Here is a 21,413-nt window from a genome sequence, read left to right on the forward strand (position 1 = left end):
TCACCCCAGTACAGAGATCTGGGCCTAAATCCATCGTTTTTTTGCTCACCATGCCATTCCAGTTTGAACCCAGCCATTTGCAAATCAGTCTTGACCCTGTGCCTCATGGGACCAGTCCAGACCGAACTGCCAAGCCAGGTCCTTCCTGGACTGGAACCAAGCATCTAGTGAATGAAGTAGGCTCTGCTATTTCTACAAGGGCCCTGCCGGAATCCCAATCTTCAGATTCTCTGAAGCTAATTTTCCACCCCCTATATGAATCAAGGGGTATCTACGACAGTCTGAATCGGAGTTCAATTCTAAAACTCACTTCAACAATTTCTGAATTAACCTCTATTAAATAGACAGATCTTGTTTCCATCTAATTAAAAAAAAAATCCTCTAAATTTAGCTTGTGAGTACACTACTATAACTTGGACTTAAAATTAAATAGTTAATAAATATATGCCTTCAGCTCATATTTTATGGAATGGGGTATTGAGATCAAGAAACACATGCCCGAAGAGCAGAAAAAGAAGGCTGACTGCATTATTGGTGTTACTGGCCCATTGAATAAGCCAGTCCACAACACAGACCTGTTGGGTACCAATACATTAAAAGGTGTGCGTACATATGAAGTGTTAACTAAATGTAAAATGTCATTAGAAGATTGGACATGGCTTACAGCAACGCTCGCAACAGCGTACCTAGGAGTTGAGGAGTACATTTTTCTTACTGCATGCGAAAATGACATACAATTGAAAATATGTTCCTGGAATGTGCATGGGTTAGCCCATTTGCTGGCTGACCCTAATAGCCACTCATTTTAAAATGCTGTTGAAATCTTAATTTTGCAAGAAACATGGAGAGAGCAAGTTATTCCATTACTTGGCTTTAATGAGTTCAATCTTCCTGCCACACGCACAAAAAAACAAGGGTGTGCAATGGGTGCCCTCTTACTTTATATTTCAACTGACGTTAGATTAGCAGTTGAAATAATTGATTTGCAGTTGGTATGGTTACAATGTGTTGTAACACACTATAACTGAATTAAAAGGATCATATTGAAAGGAAAAACAAACTGTCTCAATTGCTTAATCTGTGGGAGATCATAAGAACGTTATCACTTGGGTATCCTAATTGCGCTTTGATTATCTCTAGTGACTTTAATTTATTACTGGTGGCATTTAAATCTCCAGGTAAGACAAGCAATGGTATTGCCAACATGTGTCGTGACAGCATTCAACAGCTTGGGCTAATTTTGCTAAATGAAAAATCCTTGTACAAATCTAGAGCAGTTTAATCCTTCAAACAGTCTAAATATGGTTCAATAATTGTTTATACCTTTGTTACTGAAAAACTGGGCCCATAAATTGCTGAAAATAAGGTGACCCCGCGACTTGAAAGTGATCATAACCCTCAGATATTAACCCTACAACTACCATTAAGTCGAAATTCTAAATCTAATGAGCTTCAAAACATAGTACATTCTTCGTATAATTTGAAAAGGCTGGTATGGCACTAGGGAAATCAGGATGAACTAATGAAGTTTGAAGAGGTTTTTTTTTTTTAAAAACTCTTTTTATTGAACTTTGCTCAAGGTCTCATACAGCAGTGATCAAAAGAACTTGCAGAATAGCAGCAATACATTGTACTTTGAGGACAGACACGGCCGTGGAATGGGCTAATCACAAGAATCCCTTCTATCCCGCCCTTCCCCGCTCAGCCCGATACTTGCGCCAGGGGCCCCATACCCTCCTCCACTTCTTCACACATCCTCTGGACTTATAAATCATTTACTCAGCCCTCTGGCACCAATCCAGATCTCTTATCCATTGGTCCCACTGAAGGGGCGCCTGCGCCCCCAACCACTGCCTATATTTCGTTTCGCCACCCCCGCGGCTACTGCTAACCAAATCTCGTTGTACCTGGTCCAATCCGTGGCGCCTTTGATCATTAATAGTAGCCACCTCGGATCCACCGGGACCGGCGATCCCACTACTGTCGCCATCGTTTGTGTTACTCTCGTCCAGAAGGGCACTATGTACGGACATTCCCACAGAATGTGGAAAAAGGTACCCTCCCCCTGACATCCCCTCGCACACAAAGGAGACAAGCTCCTTCCCCAAGTAAATAGGTGTGTTCGCGGGTAGTAAACCCGATGCAAGATTTTTAATTGCACAAGGCAGAACCTAATCCGAATCGCAATTTCGTGGGGGCTTTGTAGGGCATCCTGCCAGTCATCGTCTTCCAAGCGTCCAATGTCACCCTCCCATCTATCGCGCAGAGTCAGGCATGTTGTTTATGAGCTTACGGTATTTGACAGACGTGGGTCTCTCTGGGATCGGGTCAAGAAGGAGCCTGTCCTCTAAGGGGGAGTATTCTGGGAGCGAGGAGTCTGTGCGCATGTGTGACCACAGGGCATGTGTAAGGCGCAGATAGTGATAGTGCTGGGAGTCATGCAGTTGGTATTCTTTTTTAAGGTAGTCAAAGGATCTGGGAGTGCTCCCCTTCCACACATCGCCCAGGTAGTCGATCCCGATCATCCTCCAACCCCTAAAGCCTGTTAGGCTGGAGACCTCAGCTAGCTGGTCACCGAACCAGAGGGGCGTCCTGCCCGTTAGGGCGCCCGCCCATCCCAAGAATTTATTAGCCTCCCGCCAGCACTGCAGCAAAGTTTGAAGAGGTTTTAATAAATGATTGTGACCCAGGCCGGGTGGGGGCAGTATCAATGGTGGATAAATGGAACTATATTACCTCATCTTTGGTTGAAAAATTTGCAGCACAAGATCGTGCAAAAATAAATCCATCATTAACCACGCCTAATAAATGGTATTCAATTAAGTTATTTAAATTAAAAGAATCACTTAATAGAGCTGCAAGAGTAACGTTTTCTCATAGATCCGGCAATCTTACCATGCCCTAAAGGATAAATTGCGCTCCCTTAGAAGGTCATATAGACATGAGGTGTGGTTGGCGAAATCACGTTAACAAACAGGACAATGGCATATATTATTACTTGCCTCTAAATCATACAATGCAATAACTTTTTGGGAGATTGGGATATCATTAACAAACTCAAAAGTGGAGGCAATAGGGCCTATAGTATTACTATCATGGAGGACGATTGGGTAAGGTATATTACCAACTGTGTGAAAAACAGTACGTTTCGTACAGATTGAATGGGTAGCTTTGATCCAGAGAATGATCTGGACTGTATAAGCAATATTGAAACAATCAATCTTTGGCGATGTCTTAGATCAAATGAGGCTCCGGACCCCAATGGACTTCCTAATGCCATATTCCGTGCCAGCGCTGATAACAGCATAAGAGGGACGAAGCGTTGACTCCAGTATTTAATGAGGCACTGGCATTGAATTCTGTTCCTGTGTTCTGGCAAGGTAGCATTATACAACCAATTTTTAAAAGCGACACAGTTGACAAGACCGTCAATTATCGGTTAATTACCTTAACTGATGTAGATGCTAAGTTGCATCTCGTTTATTGATTGACTTGGAAAACTGGGCAGTGCTGCAGGAAATAATTCAAACTAACCAGACAGGATATCGTAAAGGATCATTCTACTATTCTTAATTTGATGGCCCTTACTTTATTAGCTACAATTTTAAAAACGCAAAATCTATTTATCTGTTTCATAAATTTAAAAGCTGCCTTTGATTCAGTGCCTCGTGTTTTATTATGGAAAAATCTTGCAGAGTGGGGTATTCCCCAAAAGTTGTTGGATGCTATAATTCTTCTATATTCCAATACTTAGGTCCAGGTCAAGTTAGGTGATGGTCGTACTCTATCTCAAAAAATCTAAACTTATAATGGCCTTAAACAGGGCTTCGTACTTGCACCTTGCGTTGTTAATCTTTTTATGTCAGATCCTCCAAAACTTGCTGAGGTGCATCTTAGCTACCTGTAACAAGCTGATGATACCATTCTTTTGAACCACACCCCAATAGGCCAACAAAGATTGGTCAATGCATTTGATGATTACACATTAGGCAATGGTCTGGAATTGAATGTGAAAAAAACTAAAATGATGAAAATTGGCCCAGCGAAATTTAAGACTGCTTCATGGAGGGCTAGAGGTGAGACTATTGAAGAGGTGAAAAAAAACATAACTATCTGGGTATTTTATTTGATAATAGAGTGTCGTTCAGAAGCCATTTTAAAGTTTAAAAGGCAAAAACGTTGCCTTAAATTTATGCCTTGAAATGTTTACTCAAATAATTGAGGTGGAAATCGCTTGAACATCTCTTTAAAGTTATGGGCGCAAAGCTACAACCAACAATTACTCATGGCTCACCTATTACAAGGGGTCAAGATGCTAAAATAATAGATTTATTAGTTATTAAGGCCTATAAGTCAGTCTTTGGGATCCTAAGGTCGACTGGCCAAGCGAATATAAGACTAGAGTTTGGTCTCCAAAGACAATCCATGGTGGCGCAAGAGTAATTTTTTAAATGTATGTATTCCCTATTCCTGTCTGATGGGAACTCCTAAGCAAATTATTGCTGGTGTGAAATAGCCCATTCTACGTATGCATACGCTTTTCATTCCCGTATTTCACCATGCCATCAAAGTTTGGATTTGCAGACAGGGCTTTCTGGAATGACAATGCCCAGTTTTAAACATTTTTTTAAAAACGGATCAAAAGTCATTCACTTGGTGCAGATAAGGCAACTTTAGTGGCAAAGCTCATGCCTGGTCTGTGATTAATTCCTATAATTCCCCGAAAAATTCAGCCATATTTAAATGTCCATTTCTTGGCCCACGTGAAGGAAATATTTTTAAAAGTAAGACTTGGCATATACCCAACTAAAGAAAGCACGCTAATTTGGAAACAACAATGGCAAAACTTGGAATGTAGAATGTGCGGGTGGCAATCTGAAACCTTTTTACATATTGTGTGTGTCCTAAACTGCTTAAAATACGCTGTGTATTATTGAAACCTCTATTCCTTGTAGCAGGGGTTAGATCGGCCAGCAAGGCTCTTATTTTATGTTTATCAGTTGAATCAGTTCCACTGTTATCTCAGATGATAAACTGTTTATCCATTGCTAGTATCTGCAGTGTGCAATTAAGTGTAAGGTATATTTTAGAAAATATATGGATGTTGCGGCCAGGTTATTGGCAGTATGAATGCTTTGGCAGTTTGATTTTATGATTCTGTCTTAGGCAATTTTTGTGATTAGCACCTAAAGAGTATATGGAAGCACCAGTTTTTTTATTTCTTATTTGGACAGGGGCTTATAATGTCTATAATGTTTGCACTCTGACTTTATAGCCATTGCACTAGGTCATATAATGTCTATAGTTTTTATTGCACATCCGTGGGAATCTGACTATCATATGTTATTTGATTTATGAATTTCTATCAATTGTGATAAAAAGTCCAACTGTGGTATCAATGTTCTAGTGCAACATGTAAGTGCAAAGAAAGAGGCCCCCTACTATTAGGATGAGGTTCCTTAACTTAGGGAATATAACAAAAATTGTACAGAATTAAGGCAACCAATCATAAACACAATAATAAAGTATGATCAATATACTGTCAGAATGAGCCACAGACAACAGTTATTTATCATAAAATAAGCTTTTGATTGAAAATAGAAAAATCAAGAAAAATATAACACTCGTTCATACGCTTGCATGTCCATCATGCATACTTCCAGGCATACTAATGATGTTAAAAAGAAATTGTTATGTTTTTTGACAATTTTCTCATAAATGACAAAAAAACATTTATATAGAGAGCAATTTCAGTTAAAAACAGTGTGGCACAAATTTGATTGACAAGAATGTTCTACGCGCGTTTCGGCACACCAAAAGCGCCTTCATCAGGAAAGAAGGGCCACGGGAAGAAGAGCAATGTAGAATCAGGAAGGTGTTCATGAATGACAGCAATGATTAATATAAATACAATGTTATATGCATTGAACAGAGGATAGGAACCATCAGTGGGGCAAAAAAGATACATAAATAGTATGTTTCAAGGAGAAGAAACATAGCGGATTGTGATAGTGACAATAAACCAAGTGCGAGATATAAGAAATTGATGAAGTGAAAATAGAAACACCATAGAGTTTGTGTCTGTACGTTAGGTTCACCCGTGTTTTAGGTGCTTATTGGTACACTTCCTACATATTTGTGAAGAAATGTAAAGAAGAATATACCTATAGGTAGCAGAGATTCAACAACCTGAATGCTAAGTCAGACGTCAAGGATATGTCAGGTCTGGAGAGATCCCAGATGTGGAGACCAATATTAATTGAAACACCAAAATACAAGGATGCGGGATATTGGAATTCTTGCGAGGCGTAACCATGTATCACCAAACTGTTTCTAGCAAAAAATAATAAAAATGTTTAAATAAACTCATTAATTTAGAAGGGCATAATTCAATAAAGAAGAAGACTATAAAAAACGGTGACATTTAAATTGCCTATATAACTAATGTGGCTAGTTACACTTACTTGGGTCAAAATTGATGCATTTGAACCGGGTCACTAGAATTGATGTATGTTAATATCTGCAATACAAAAGCGTAACTCAAATGAGCCACTGAAGCGAGCCACTGAAGCCAAAAATGAAAAGAAAAAAAGAATTAGAAGAATGAAAGGAAAATGACGAAAAAGACACGTACTTGCGATGCATAGGTTTGTTTTACTTCAATTGTATTAGAAGCTTAAATAAGACGTGAGATTTAATAAAGTAGCACTCATGGAGATAGAAGCATCAGAGTTAAGGGGAACTAAATACATCCGTTAAAAGGAAAGGTTGCGACGGTGGTGTGGTTTGTTAACTAACGGACACACTATTGTCGTGCCCAGCAGCAAATATCGGGGTCCATACTAGACAAAACAACTTGCAGAAATGAGAAACTGGGGTACCACCAGTACATTTCCCGTGTGGTAACTGTACAGTGTGTAGTCTGACTCAGGCCACTAAGAGTATTACTCTTGTGGATGTAAGAACTTGGTTTCAGACTAAGTTCAGCAATTGCAATACAAACAACGTAATTTATCGACTGATGTGCAGTTGTGGGTTATATTACATTGGCCTTACCTCAAGAAAAATCAAGATTGGGATCCAGGAACACATCAGTACCCTTAAAGATGGGAAACACACCACACGACTAGTCCGTCATTTTTAGGAGGTTGGTCACAATTGCAGGGAACTTAGATGGACAGTCTTGGAATGGGTGACAGGAGCAGCACATGCCATCGATAACCTCCTAGCCTGTAAAGAGGCTTGCTGGATTTTTTCAGAAAGGTCAGACCGGGAGGGCTTGAATGACTCAACTGAGTGGCATAAGGTGGTAAGAGGATACCATTCCATTTACTCTGGTCATGTTCTGGCTTGTTGTGAGGATACATACCCATCTATACCACTTTAATAGTTTGGTGGGTTCACATTGTTTAGTGCTTGGCACCACACAGTTAATAAGTAATCTGCTATTATATGGTCTATAATATTTAGTATATTTTGATGCATGAAATCAGAATGGGGCTCCTTTCTTGATGGTTTGACCTCCGCTGGTTCCAGGATTGGAGGTACCAAACTAATACGTTGAAAATGATTAATAGGTACTGAGTTGTGTGGAGCATGGGCTGTGAATTGTTTGCCCACTAACATCAGGTTCTATTTCTCTCTGCCAGTCAGGACCTTTATGCCTCTAAGACAGGTCACTGATCTATCAGTATTAGTGAATGTTTTCGGTGACTTTAATTATGTTCACCATTCTAAGATGGCGCTTGTTTCAAGTTAGGTCTGTGTAGTAACTTAGTCCAGACGTGTTGCGGATCGTTAGATGTTTATTTGTAGATAGTTACAAGTCATCCAGTTAATTCTAATTCAAGACCCCACCAGGAGCAGCCAGCATGCTGCTCAGCCCTTCTCAGCTGACTCTCTGGCTCCCAACATTCCGAAACACATCATCCAATGAACATTCCACTGGCAGAGCAAGAGATTGCATGCATAACATCAAAGCCAGGATATAACATATCCCCTTTCCTTCTTTATAAAAACAATAAAGAATGAAAACAGAAAGAAAACCAAGTCAGAGGAAAGACAAAAGGTAAATCAGAAACATCACAAACCAATGAGAAAGAAGAGCAACAAAAGAAAGTGTGAGGATATAAATGAGGAAAACAGAGAAGTAACAAGTGAGGAAAACAGATAAAAAGTAAGGCAAAAGGTGAGAATACCATCCTCCTTTCCAAAACAACAACAAGAACAAAAAGAGAAAACACCAACGACTACCTCAAGACATACTTGCTGGCCAGGCATGTATATAAAGAGACAGGTCATAACACAAAACAATGACCAAATGACCAAAACCAGGCACAACAAAGAGTAAGAGAAGAAAACCTCCAATGAACAAAAGAACACAACGGAAAGAGAAAGACAGAGAAGAACAAAAAAGAGTAGAATCCAGAAACCACAGGTGACACCAATAAGAGATATCAAAAGGAAAACTGGGCTGTAACGGGAAATAATGAGGCAATTTAAATAAATCACTCATGCTTCCCATTAAATTAAAATCTGAATATAATAAATGATGACGTTGAATACCAATTGAAAGCTGTAAACAAATCACATTAAACTTGAGAAAATAACCAATTGGTATTCAGAACAAATACCCTGTGTGAAGGTAATATTGTAATAAACATGTGGTGAACGGGTGCACACTGATCGATGAGACCAAACCCATTAAACACACCACGTAAAAGAATAATGTGCACTGTTGTGAAGGGACAAAACCCATACGACACACGCTAAGTAGGGTAAAAACATAAAATTGTTGTGCAGTGTTGAGAAGGAAATACCCTGGAGGTCATTTCCTGTGCACTGAACAGATGGGACTGTAACCCATGTGACACCCCCTGTGGAGGCAAAAATGTTGTGCACCATAGAGAATGGGGTTAACCCATGTGAGACACCTCATGTAGAGGCAACCATGCTGTGCACCGTAGAGATGGGAATGTAACCCATGTGAGACACCTCAGGTAGAGGCAAACGTTGTGCACCGTAGAGATGGGAATGTAACCCGTGTGAGACACCTCATGCAGAGGCAAACACGTTGTGCACCGTAGAGATGGGAATGTAACCCATACTACACACCTCGAGTGGAGGTCATTTGTTGTGCAATGCAGTGATGGGACTGTAACCCACACTACACACCTCAAATGAGGTAAAATATTGTGCACCGTAGCAATGAGACAAGAACCCATGCTACACACCTCGTATGGAGGTAAGACGTTGTGCACTGTGAGGGGTAACCATATACTTAGAGTAAGGACATTCTCGCGTAGAGGCAAAAAAAAATTGTGTGCTCCAGTGATGTGTAAACATACGACAAGAACGGTGATCCTGTGATGTACATCACTAAGACAAAATATGCTATATATGTAACACTAGATACAAACTGGACAGGTTTAGAAAACCGTAAAAAGATAAAACCATTGTGCACTGTAGTGACGGGACTAAAACCCTTGTGTTGAGGTACAGACATTGTACACTGTGTCTCTTGTACACTGTGTGACCAAACTAAAACCCTTGCAGAAAAGGTCAAGAAAACAATGTTCACTAGAAAATACAACGTAACCAAATAGGTTCTGTAGCTTGATGTGTCACACTGTTGAAATATAACTGAGCATTTTTCTAAAAGGTATTGTCAACTACAGTAGTACCCCAACTGTACTGCAGGAGTGCAGGAAAATACGTGCAGAAATGCTGGTAGCAAAGACGCATCTTGCGCTTTTCAAAAAAATGTCGCTAAACGTTAAGTACAAACAGCTATATGACATTTCTCTTAACACCCAAAAATGTGTCTAGACCTTAGACATATGACTTTCTCTTAACACGTGTTCGTGAAAATGAGCATGCTACGCAGGCTGACTTCCCCAAAAACCTCTCTAAACTGCAAACCCTTTGAATAGTCACTTCACCGGCTCCTCTTCCATATTTCATCATGCTTGACAGACTCCATGTAGAGGAAATTAAGCAGTGAAGTCCACCAGTCATTAGGAATCATTATACAGGTGGCAGGATCAGCGTGGTTGGCAGATTTGGACCGGAGGGAAGAGAACACCACCAACCACAAGATGGCGTCACGTCGTATTCGCTGTGCTGAATGGCTAACGGTGCGTCTGAGCATGTGGCGTGAAAAGGCAGCAAGGCTGAAGCAAGACGGAGGACGTCACAAGGACCCACGGAGAGTGAAAGACCAGGTAAGCTTTACGCGACTTAACGCAGCTCGCGCAACAGATTTAAAAAAAACACAGTGACAGTTGAACTGCTCCCATGACACACCCGGTCTCAGCGTAGACCAAAAATAATAGACAAGTAAAGTCTCACCTGAAGTAGTTCGCTGGGCTAAAGTACCGCAGATGTCTGTCCCCAAAGTCGTTACCCCAACCAGCACAATCAGCAGATGCACATAAAAAAAAAAAAACACAGCCCACCAGAACAGTATCTGAACAAAAGTGAAGATCTCAGGACAACATAGACAACCCAGGAACGAGTAGAGTTAAAGCGCCAAAATCATCCACAGCTGTCCAACTAGTTTTCAGGCAAACAAAGTGTAGGGACGTCTGCCCATGTAGTAGGAGAGTGTAATCTCACAGTAGCAGGCAAGAACAAAATGTAGGCATTTTGCACGAACAGCTTCTGTGTGACTGACCGCAAATTGAGTCACACCCTGATGCAGCACACCATGATGGTGGCTGATAGCAGAGAACACGTAGATGTGACATGTTGACGTGCAGACCAAAACTTGTCCCAAGTAAAATTGATCTTGTGAGGTACATGTAGAAAACCGGTTTGCACAGACACAGATGTACCACACTGGAGGCACACGTGCAGGCTGCAGCTGATTACCTTGCTTATTGTTGAACTTGGGTTGCAGCAGGAACTCAAACAGCGAGAACTGGCACGTTTGCGTAGAGGGCAACTGGTGGAAGGTCACTGGTGGGGTTCTTAGTGCCCTGTTGAACAGGTACCTTGAATTTATTTCCTTGAGTACATTTTTCTTCTTATTTCTTTTCATTTTGAAGTGGCACGTGTAGATTTTCGTTTCTTAAATCGTCGCCAAAAATTGTAGTAACTTAGTCCAGATGTGTAGAGGATCTTGAGATGTTTATTTGTAGATAGCTACAAGTCATCCAGTTAAATCCAATACAAGACCCCACCAGGAGCAGCCAGCATGCTGCTCAGCCCTTCTCAACTGACTCTCTGGCTGCCAACATTCTGAAACACATCATCCAATGAACATTCCACTGGCAGAGCAAGAGATTGCATAAATAACATCAAAGCCAGGATATAACAGTCTGATTTGTTAATACTTCTAAGATGGCCCCCAGGATTGCACCGTCCCTGCCCCGGCCGGATCTTGGTGTTGTTAAGCCCTTTCAGACCCGAGGAGCGTGTTAACAGACTCCTTTTGGGTTGGGTTCAGACAGGTTGTGCTTTTTCCCCACCCAAACACTCGACAATAGCCACATGCATTCAGGACGTGAGCACCCAGCCCAGCGGCATCACTTAAATGCTGGCTAAGCCTCTGTAGTCAGTTTCTATTATTGTTGGAAAGAGATCGCTACAGGAAACAGCTTTGAAGAAGTAGCCTGTCTTTGCAATAATATAGCTCCTATGGAAGTATCAGATGCATTGGTATCTACAGCAAAAGATTTGTTCCGATGTCAATGAGAATATAGGTCCTTCTGTGAATACTTTTTCATTTGGGAAAGTTTGGCTGACTTCTTTGGACAACTGATAGGGTTAATCATTTTTTATATAGTTGAATGAGCGGAGCACTTCTGTAAGTAAATTCAGATATGTATGCCATGTAAAAATGTATGAACCTTGGAACCTTTGTAATTGTTTTACGTTTTGTACTAGGTACAGTTGGGTAATGATTGTCATTTTTGCTGGGACGTGGTAATTTCTTCTTGACTTAATAAATAACCTAAATATTCAATTTCATCTTGATGAAGAGTACATGTTTTAAGTTTTACATATGACTTGTTTTGTCTAAGTCGTACCAAAACTTTGCAGTGCATGATGTCTATGTTCTTCCAGGGTATTGAGTAGAGAGAAATATCATCTAGATACACAATACTGACCTAACCGGTAAAATCTTGCAAAATCTTGTTAATTAATCTTCGAAAAGTTGATAGAACATTTCACAGCAACAAGACTTATGACTCTATATTTATAATGTTTGTATTGGTTGTGGAATATCATTTTCCAATAATCTCCCCTAAATCATAGAAAAGTATAAACTAATCTGGTTTGAGAGTGAAGATAGATGGGGAATTAAATACTGAATCTTTATATTGTTTGATTGAGTTTCCTATAGTCAGTTTAAGGGTGATCGACCTCTTTCACATACATGAAGAATAATGTAGCATCCGATGATGAATGTGACACAGTTAAAAATCCTTTTTGTATTATTCTTCCGGATGTAATCTCATTGTGCTTCCTTTGTGGTATGGGAGCCCCTAGAATCAAGTTGATAGTACAATCGGATGAGCAATTAGGCATTAAATTATCTGCATCCTTTTAATCGAATACATCAAACAGTTCTTGAATAATAAATTATTTATGACGACCAACAAAGGAGAACTAGGAGGATAATGAGACAACTGCTGTGAAGGTGTACCCAGGATGACATTAAAATCAGTGCCCTGATTAAAATAAAAGTAACAGCTTCATAGTGATTAGAACAGGGCATTAGCAATACAGCGCGACTAGGAGTATTAGGACCTGATGATGGAGGTTTTCCATGTACTGCCTCTAGTGATTCTTTTAATAATTTAGGAATTCTTTTTTTTTTATGAAGGAAACATACACATAATTTCCAATGGCGTTTGAATCAAGCACTGCGAAGGCTTTCAGGTCTTTAGAAGTTAGTAGATATGAAATGGATTGGGCGGTCAGTCTGACTTAATTGGGATAACTCAATAGGCATGATAGGGCATGATAGGGCTCACCACTGTACCTGATGCATGCATGAGCATAGAAGATTCCAGTTCATAGTTGTGTAGGAAAACTATGTGTGAAGTGGTCCTGCTTTACACTGTGTAGGCAAAAGGCTACAGAAATATGCCGATCTTGCTCTTCTTGAAAAATTAATTAATCTTTTCCGCATTCTTTGACCACAGTTCCTGCATGCATGCGCTGCCCTCTAGCCTACTCTTGGCTCCTGTTTGCTGTCTTGGCAGCCACCATTGCTTGCAAGGGTATACCCCAGGGCTAACACATGTAAGTCTATGACTTGGCAGCCATTCTTCACATCTCGACTGTAACAGGCAGCCCAGACTCATGAAGACCGCTGACACCTCTAAATGGTTGACTCCAAAGTCACAGATACCTCGCATCTGTCGATGCTGCTCCGGAGGATGCTCCTTCTCCCACCTTGCCGCCAAGTCCAGGAACACACTCCCTCTACACCACCTCTCTTCACCCTTGTTGAACCACTTCAGGAAGGGACTCAAGACTTGGCTCTTTGACTAACGCCTGCAGCACAGCACCTGGATATCCACTCAGGTGATAAGCCGTGCTATACAAGTACCACTTAATTGACTTCATTGACTCTGGTAGGTGGTTGAGAGCACATTTCTGGCCCTCCCACAGAAAACCTTCAGACAGCTTCACCATCACACTCTTTCAAATCTTCCACCAATATGTATGAGCTATCCAAGCCTTTGAACCCTCTCAATACCACCTCCTTCACATCCTCTATCTGCTATATCAAGACGGTTGCAATGTAAATGGATCACTTCTCTAGTTGTCACTCAAACAACACCTTTCACACCATATGTATGTGACACCAACTAGCCTTTATCTTTCACTTACCATGTGTGTATGCACCTTAATGTTTTTTTAAATCATTTTTATTAGCTTTGTCAGTAACTTATTTCCTCTCAGTGCATTACATGAAATCGGTGACAATTGTAATTGACAGTAAGAAGAGCATTTCCTTTCTTACAGTCTGTGGTTAGCATTATTCAATAACTGTATACATGGAGGGACAAAGAGACTGTAGTAGAACATTATTAACGCACAGTAACGATAGGAGGAGTAAACATAGGGTGGGAATTCAATTCTTAAACCACATGAAACTAGTTAATGATAAACGGAGGATAAGGGCAACAGGGACAGTAGCAGATAAAATAGGGGAAGAGTAAAATGGGAGGGGTACAGTGAGAGAGGCCGGAAAGGGTCAGGGATACTGGCAGTAGTGGGTGTGATGAAGATCTATGTGGCTATGTGGGGAGGTCATCGTTCCTAGTATACTGTAAGAAATGTGCTAATAGGGTCGCCCAGTGTGAAGATAGGGGTTATGTGCATAGGTGTCGCACCACTTTATAATGAAGGGCATCATACTTCGCTGTCGTCCGTTTACGCACCGTGCCAAACCAGACCTCCAAAGGCGGGGCTGTAGGGGAACGCCATTGTAGGGTGAGTGTGCGTTTGGCAAGGAGGAGCACCAAGGAGGCAAAACGAGTGTGCACTTTATATTGTTTACACCGCTTGAAGATGCCCAATGAGCACGCTTCCCAGGTGTGTATATCAGGAAGTTCCGTGACCTCTTACAGGGTATCCTGGACTGTTTGTCATTAGTGTTGGAGGGCCAGACAGGACCATAGCATACGCATTAGGTCCACATATAGCGCCCGACAGCGTGGGCAGCTCGCCTGCGTACTGGGGAAATCAGTTTATTTGATCTGGGGTGAGATACGCTCTGTGCAAAAGGAATAATTGTATGTTCTTGAAACAAGAGTTTCAAGAGACCTGGCGAAACAATTCTAAGGCTTGAATCCATTCCCCGGTGTGTATGCACCTTCATGCCAATAGAGGGTGAGTTGACAGCATTGTGGGCCACAGCAGTGCACTCTATAATATATTTAAATGTTTCCTTAACTTACAGGAATCATATAAGGTGCTAAACCATCATGGACTCTCATATACCATATTTGTGCATATTAGGAACTGAGCAGAAAACAAGTGATGAGTCGCAATACCCTTGTGCTTGGAATGAGAACTTTAAAGCTGCTGTGTACAGAATTGATGCATCTTGAGGTGTCTTTCAATTTGATTACCTCTGTGGAATATAACAATCCTACGTGAAGCATCTATAAATTGATTGTGATATAAATTAGATTTCAGACAGGACCCTGCTATTACTATAAAAAAAAAAATCTTTCTTTTGGGTATGGATTACGTGAGTAGCCAAGATGGCTGCATAGTCTGGAGCTCAGGACCTAAGCTCCATTTGGTGCAGCCTAAAACTATGCCAGTGACACCATGGGGGAGCGGAATGTTGGCGCTCCCGTGATGTGGTTTTTTGAATTATTTTTAATTGTGACTAATTGCTTTGAATATTGTGATGTAATGAAATTCTCTTTATATGACGTTTGGATGTAAATGTTTTTAACTGTGTATTTTTTATTTAAAAAAAATTAAACAGTTTTGATAAATTATTATTATTACTTCACTAACTACAAGTTTTTGTGCCAATACGTTGTAAACACTAGTTTCAGCAGTAACCTTTTTGACTGGGTGTTGTATGTATGTAGTCTGGTGGGTCAGTATGAAACCTTTGTAAATAAGGTGTGAATATAAAATAATCCCATAGGACGTTATTTTAAAATTTCTGTTTGAACCCTAGTCCTTTGGGTTACCAAGGGTTCCTCTCTTTTTTTGAATAATCACCTCTTACATTGGTCTGACTCTGCAGGCGTCTCTCTGGATTGGAGTCCAGGTGGTGCACAACCAGGCAGTCTCGCCATTGATTCCCTATCTGTGCATTACTGCCACACTTGTATGGCTAGAAAGGCACTTTCTCTTCTCGTGACAACAGTATAAAGAATGATGATAGAGACCCTCTGGTGTGAAAGTTGTTACAGGCCAGGAATGAATGCACCTGATAAAGAAAGAATCCCTTACCTTCTCGGATAGATAGATCTCTCATGATGCCTGTATATTCCCTCCAAAGGGCAGCCCTGGTACATAATGCAGATGCATGTGGATCCATGAGACACACCTATGATCAACGAGGGGACGCTAAGCAACTGAGTAATACTGTAGAAAGTCTATTAAACGCGCACTGAAGTGCATTGGATACATCGTTCCGGGACACTGGGCTGGAACTTATCATACAGAGAACCTTGCTACCACATTAGACCTAATGCTTCATAACCTCAGACATTCACATCTCTATTATCACTGGGAAAAGCAAGATTGAGTAAGCTAGTGTATGAACAACTAAAATCCCCGAAACACTTGATGGCCAACTCTGATCCCGTGGCTGAAGAGCAAGACTCAGACTGCCAATAATATGGAGGCACATACGAGATATAATAACCTGAGAATTGAGGGCTTTACTTAATCAACGAATATGAGTCGCTAAGACAGTTTTGTAGAAAATCAATTAGTTGACCAATCTGGTAGATCCAGCTTCTCTAAATCATTTCTGGTGGAACAAGCACACCAGTCCCTGAGTCCCAGGCCACGGTCTGAGGCACCGCCCCATCAATTAACTGCAAGAATTTTCAAGGAGTGTGATACGACATTTTGAGGGGTGAGGCAAAAAAGCCTTGTTCAACCTCAAGGTGTAAACATGTCCATATATCCAGATTACAAGTCTGCAGTCCAGAAAGCCTGTTGCAAGTTTTTAGAAGTGAAGCATATCTTGAGATCGAAAGACATTAAATACGTAATGTTAAAGCTGGCCAGGCTCAAGTAGATCTGGACTGTAAAACCCATATTTTCTAAGACGCTGCAGCAGTGCTCAAATGCTACAAAAAAGCTTTTTAATTCATGTACACGATCCCCCGACGCCAGAATCATTATCGCTGATGGAGGGAAATACAACGCCTATGGCAGAGTAAAACAAGACTGAATGAACATTATTGTTAAGTTAAGGATTCAGGAACATAATCGTGCGATACTTAATCAGGATATCAAGTCACCAATTTTTCACATATTTGAGATCACCATGAGAATAGAAAAGGATTAGGTTCCATGGGATTCAAAGGCTTATTCCCATGGCGAGGGGTGGTGATCTGTTGCTGCGTTTGCATCAGCAAGAAGCACGTTGGATCAGTAGATGTAGGTCTCTATCGTTAGGCCTGAACAGTGACAATGAATTTCACTATTTTCTGGAGAAATAATTGGTATAGGACCTGGTTACATGTGGCCTTTTTGACTTTGTGAATAGGAGTAGAATGAACAGATCTTGCGACAGATTTTCGTTTCCATCAGTTAAATGGAGTTCATTGGGTGTTCATAGTTTTGATTAATTGATTTTTAGAAGCAACATATCTTGCCATGGATTGTCATTCACATTTGTCAAATGGTGTTTATTGGGTGCTTGTAGTTCTGATCATTTGATTTACCTATTTAATAGTGTAGGACTCCCTTTATATTGGGGACAGCACCCGAGAAGTTGGATATTTAAGGTTTGGTTTATGAATAGGATTATAGCTTGGTCCCCTTTTTGTTTACACAATTGAATTCATTGTGGGATCCAGTGGTACGTATTAATTGACAATGACATTTTGGGGAGAAACGAGGTGTTGTATATTGATGTTGGCGGCATCTCTTTTTAATTATATTTTTTTGAATTATGAGATCAAAAATAGGGGCATTTAATAATGTAACAAGCACCTGATGGCTTTGGTTATACTATTTAGTAACAACAAGAGTTATGCAGTGACACACTACCGTGTGGGTACGTCAATTTTGTTGAGAAATTTAGGCGCACATAAGCCAGAATGAACAGAAAGATTTTGATTGGAGCAAACTGTAAGGCGGACCTGAGAGGAAACAGGTAACTTGTATGCAGGAAGATTTGAAGTGTACTTGAGCATAATTGGCTCTAGGATGGGATGCGGTGTGGCCGCAACAACCATTTTATAACAGGATGGATGTGATTGGTTGTTGGGTGCGCACAAGCGTAGCGTCCACTGACGAAATGGTGTTTTCTGTATTAACCAAGTGCACCCGAATGCTATGCGCGGACTTCCTGGGACCGGAAATATGAAAAGAAGGGTTGGCATTGGTCACGGTGGTTTGCGCAAAAGCAGGATTCTGATAGGCTGGTTTTCGGGCACAGGAAATATATAAAGAAGGGCTTTCATTGGTTGAAAGGTGACGAGGACCACAGTGGAAACAGTACTGGTTTTATGCTAATGAATGAGCTAATGATTGGTTGTGATTAGACTTTTAATGAGATACGCAAAAGTAGGATTCGGATAGGCTGGTTTTCGGGCTCACCTTCATTGGTTGAAAGGTGAGGAGGACCACAGTGGAAACAGTACTGGTTTGTGCAAAAGCAGGATTCTGAAAGGCTGGCTTTCGGGCACAGGAAATATATAAAGAAGGGCTTTCATTGGTTGAAAGGTGAGGAGGACCACAGAGGGAACAGTACTGGTTTTATGCTAATGAATGAGCTAAAGGGACTCGCTCATGATTGGTTGTGATTAGACTTTTAAGGAGAAGGATGCGTGAAGTGCTCTGACAGCGGCATTTATCGGGCCGGCTGCGAGGAAAGAGGTTGTCTTAGCTAAATGGGGCTTTAATTGAAGGTGAGCAGGTTTTGGAGTGGATTGGAGGCTTTATATAATCTTGGGCTTGCGTCTTGGACCTTTGAGTAATAGGTTTTTCTATTGTAGTTTCAATTGTATGGATTGGACTGCAAATAAGATGCTTTTACAAGACCACTGTAATAGCTGTTTACAGGGAAATCGTTGTTGAATTTAGATGCGGATATATGTAAGGTGAGCTCATAATAAATATGGTGGGTGGGTTCAATGTTGAAACTTTTGTATGATGAAGACTTTAGTGGACTTTGGTGTAATAGGTTGGATTTTATTTTCGTGCAGAACTGCTGATTGGGAATTTAGCAGGCGCGGATGATCTAATGAAATACGGTGCTCATGACATTTTGAAAACCATTATTTTAGAAGGTACGTTTAATGGGCAATGAGGTTATCAGATTAGGAATGGATGGCAAGAGATAAGAGGATCGGGCAGATGTAATAATCATATTTTATGTATCTCCTTTTATCTTCAGAAAAATCAGAACCTTTTGCGTGATAGGTAGAAGTTACACAGAAAGAACACTGAACTATAGGTAGGTGTTTTACTTTTCTGTCCTAATAATGTAAAGCGGATTTTAGGATAGAGATAGAATTCGGGCACGTAATAATGTCTCAGGTTGAGCTAAATAATAAGTGAATGATCAATATCAGGAAAGACAATTAGGTGACATGGATGAACTGGTCAATGTACGGTTAGGATTTAATAACCATGAGATTATGTTTTGGAGGGTCCAGTTTTTCTACATATAGGATGAATATGTTTTTCTCCCAGTGTTTAGTTGTTTCTAAGAATTGTTTGCGATTTGCTTTATATGATCGACTTTTGTTGAGATTGTTATTTAGGCAGGCTTCCTTATAGAGGGACATTGTTAATGCTGAAGACAATGATATATTGGAGATGTTGATGATAATGTGAAGAATTGAATGCTTAGGAAATTGTGTCATCAATCAAGATGATTTTACTTATGTGGTATGGGAAATATGAACTGTGTTTGTTTTTCTTTTCAGCCCTGATGACGTCCTACGTTGGACGAAACGCGCTTGCTGAATTTATTAGGAACTTCTGTTGATGAACTGCTACAAACTTGTCAATCAATATTGATGAACTGTCATAATCGTTGTGGAAACTCTATCTTAAAGTGACGTGCAATAAATTGTGGATCTGTGGATTCAAGAAAATCTGTCTTTTGATTGAATCAGTTGGGAACAGAATTGCATTTGCAAATACTGATTACTGAATACGGCGCTCCCTTCATTGAGGTATTTTTCATTGGAGGTGGTCCTGCAGCGGTGGGCTACAGAAGGTTGAGCGTGATTGATTGGATTAATAACATTGAATTGATATAGCAATAATCCTGTCCTGTGCACACCACTTGGAAGTCTTCACCGCTAGGGATTATTATTGATGCTTACATCTCAAGAAACACCCTGTCTTGCATTATAGGGTTGAAAATGAAAGAGAGGGGCCAATTCATAAATGGATGCAACAACAAAGATACTCTGAGAATCCTACATGTACTGTTACAGTAGGTCCTGCAACACTCATTTAATGTTTCAAGCATCTCCTTCGTAGAGCTCCAACTTTGATAGACCCACCATGGCCTTTTGGTGTGTATGATCATTGTCCTGCTTGCATGGTTGGGTTTGCTGTTCGGGTGGGGAATATGGAACTGATAGTTTGGGAGATCTGTGTGAGTAGGTGCAGAGAAGTTGTCTTTAGGACGGGTGAGTGTGACAAAACCAATACAGTGGCATGCATGGTTAATCCACTAAACAACATTATAGTTAGGGCCTGCATTGTGAATACTTGAGGGACCCTACAACATGACCCCCATCTATCCTAGAACATAAGGGAACTGAATAATTTGCAGAAAGATATAAAAGTGGTATAAAAGTGCTGTTGTGCATAGGCAGAATGTAAATATAGCCATGCTCTAGGAAAGGAACTTGCTAGGAGCACAACACCATACTACCCTGGCTAGGAGATGTGGGTGGTACATGTTCTTCTCACAGGGCAGCAGACTCAAACAGCAGATATATTATATTAGTAGGATTACTAAATAATATGTACACCACAAACATAGATGAGCAGGAGATCTTTTATGCTATCCTCAATATGGTCATACTGCAACTGAGGTAATGATCTGGAGTGGGGGCCTTAAGCTGGTGCTGAACCAGGAACTGGATTGCTTCTGAGGCAGAGGCTCTCATAATGGTAGATCTGTTGAAAACAGTACCTGACATCATGAATGTGCTGGATCTGGTTGAAGTGTGTAGACACGGACGGTGCTCCCAGAGGGGGGGGGCTCCTTTTACTCCTCCACCTCAGGGCACACTATCGCGTATTGACTATTGTTGATGTGGGAGATGGAGCAGTGGGTACTATAAATTAGATATCTGCCCAAGACCCTTTCTGACCACAATCCAGTAACAATTATAATTTTGGTGCCCAATTCCAGATTAGATTGCCCAAATTGGAGGTTGCACATCAAGTCATTGCTGGATTTGGTTTTTTTTAGAATAAGGTGCAAATTGCGGAGGTAGAATTCTTTCAGCAGAAAGTGGCTTCCATAGCACAATAAGCCACACTATGGCAACCTTTTGAAGTTTACATACAAGGAATAATCATTGAAAAGCATACTAGCATTCTGAGAGATATCCATATGCAATTTAAAAAAAACACAGACCATGACATTAAAGGGCTGGACGGAGGAGCCTTGGTGATAGCTCAAGCCTTATGCATATGTCCTTTGTCCCTGAAGTTTTGGTTATTGGTTTGCATTCATTTTTACTATAACATTGTACAGGTTTTTG

At 40.6% G+C, this 21,413-nt stretch overlaps 1 protein-coding gene and 1 long non-coding RNA gene across 4 annotated transcripts in view; one reads left to right on the forward strand and one right to left on the reverse strand.

Moving 5' to 3' along the window:
- KIAA0825 (KIAA0825 ortholog) overlaps positions 1-21,413 on the reverse strand; it is a 2,097,552-nt gene that overhangs the window by 1,241,469 nt on the left and 834,670 nt on the right. The window lies entirely within an intron of this gene.
- On the forward strand, positions 18,541-20,822 carry LOC146865652 (uncharacterized). Its single transcript, XR_014970331.1, has 5 exons — positions 18,541-18,584; positions 18,672-18,776; positions 18,882-18,965; positions 19,073-19,132; positions 19,608-20,822. It is a non-coding gene; the product is annotated as an uncharacterized LOC146865652 (long non-coding RNA).

This window comes from Triturus cristatus, chromosome 2_1 (assembly GCF_964204655.1).
Source record: "Triturus cristatus chromosome 2_1, aTriCri1.1, whole genome shotgun sequence".
Taxonomy (NCBI): domain Eukaryota; kingdom Metazoa; phylum Chordata; class Amphibia; order Caudata; family Salamandridae; genus Triturus; species Triturus cristatus.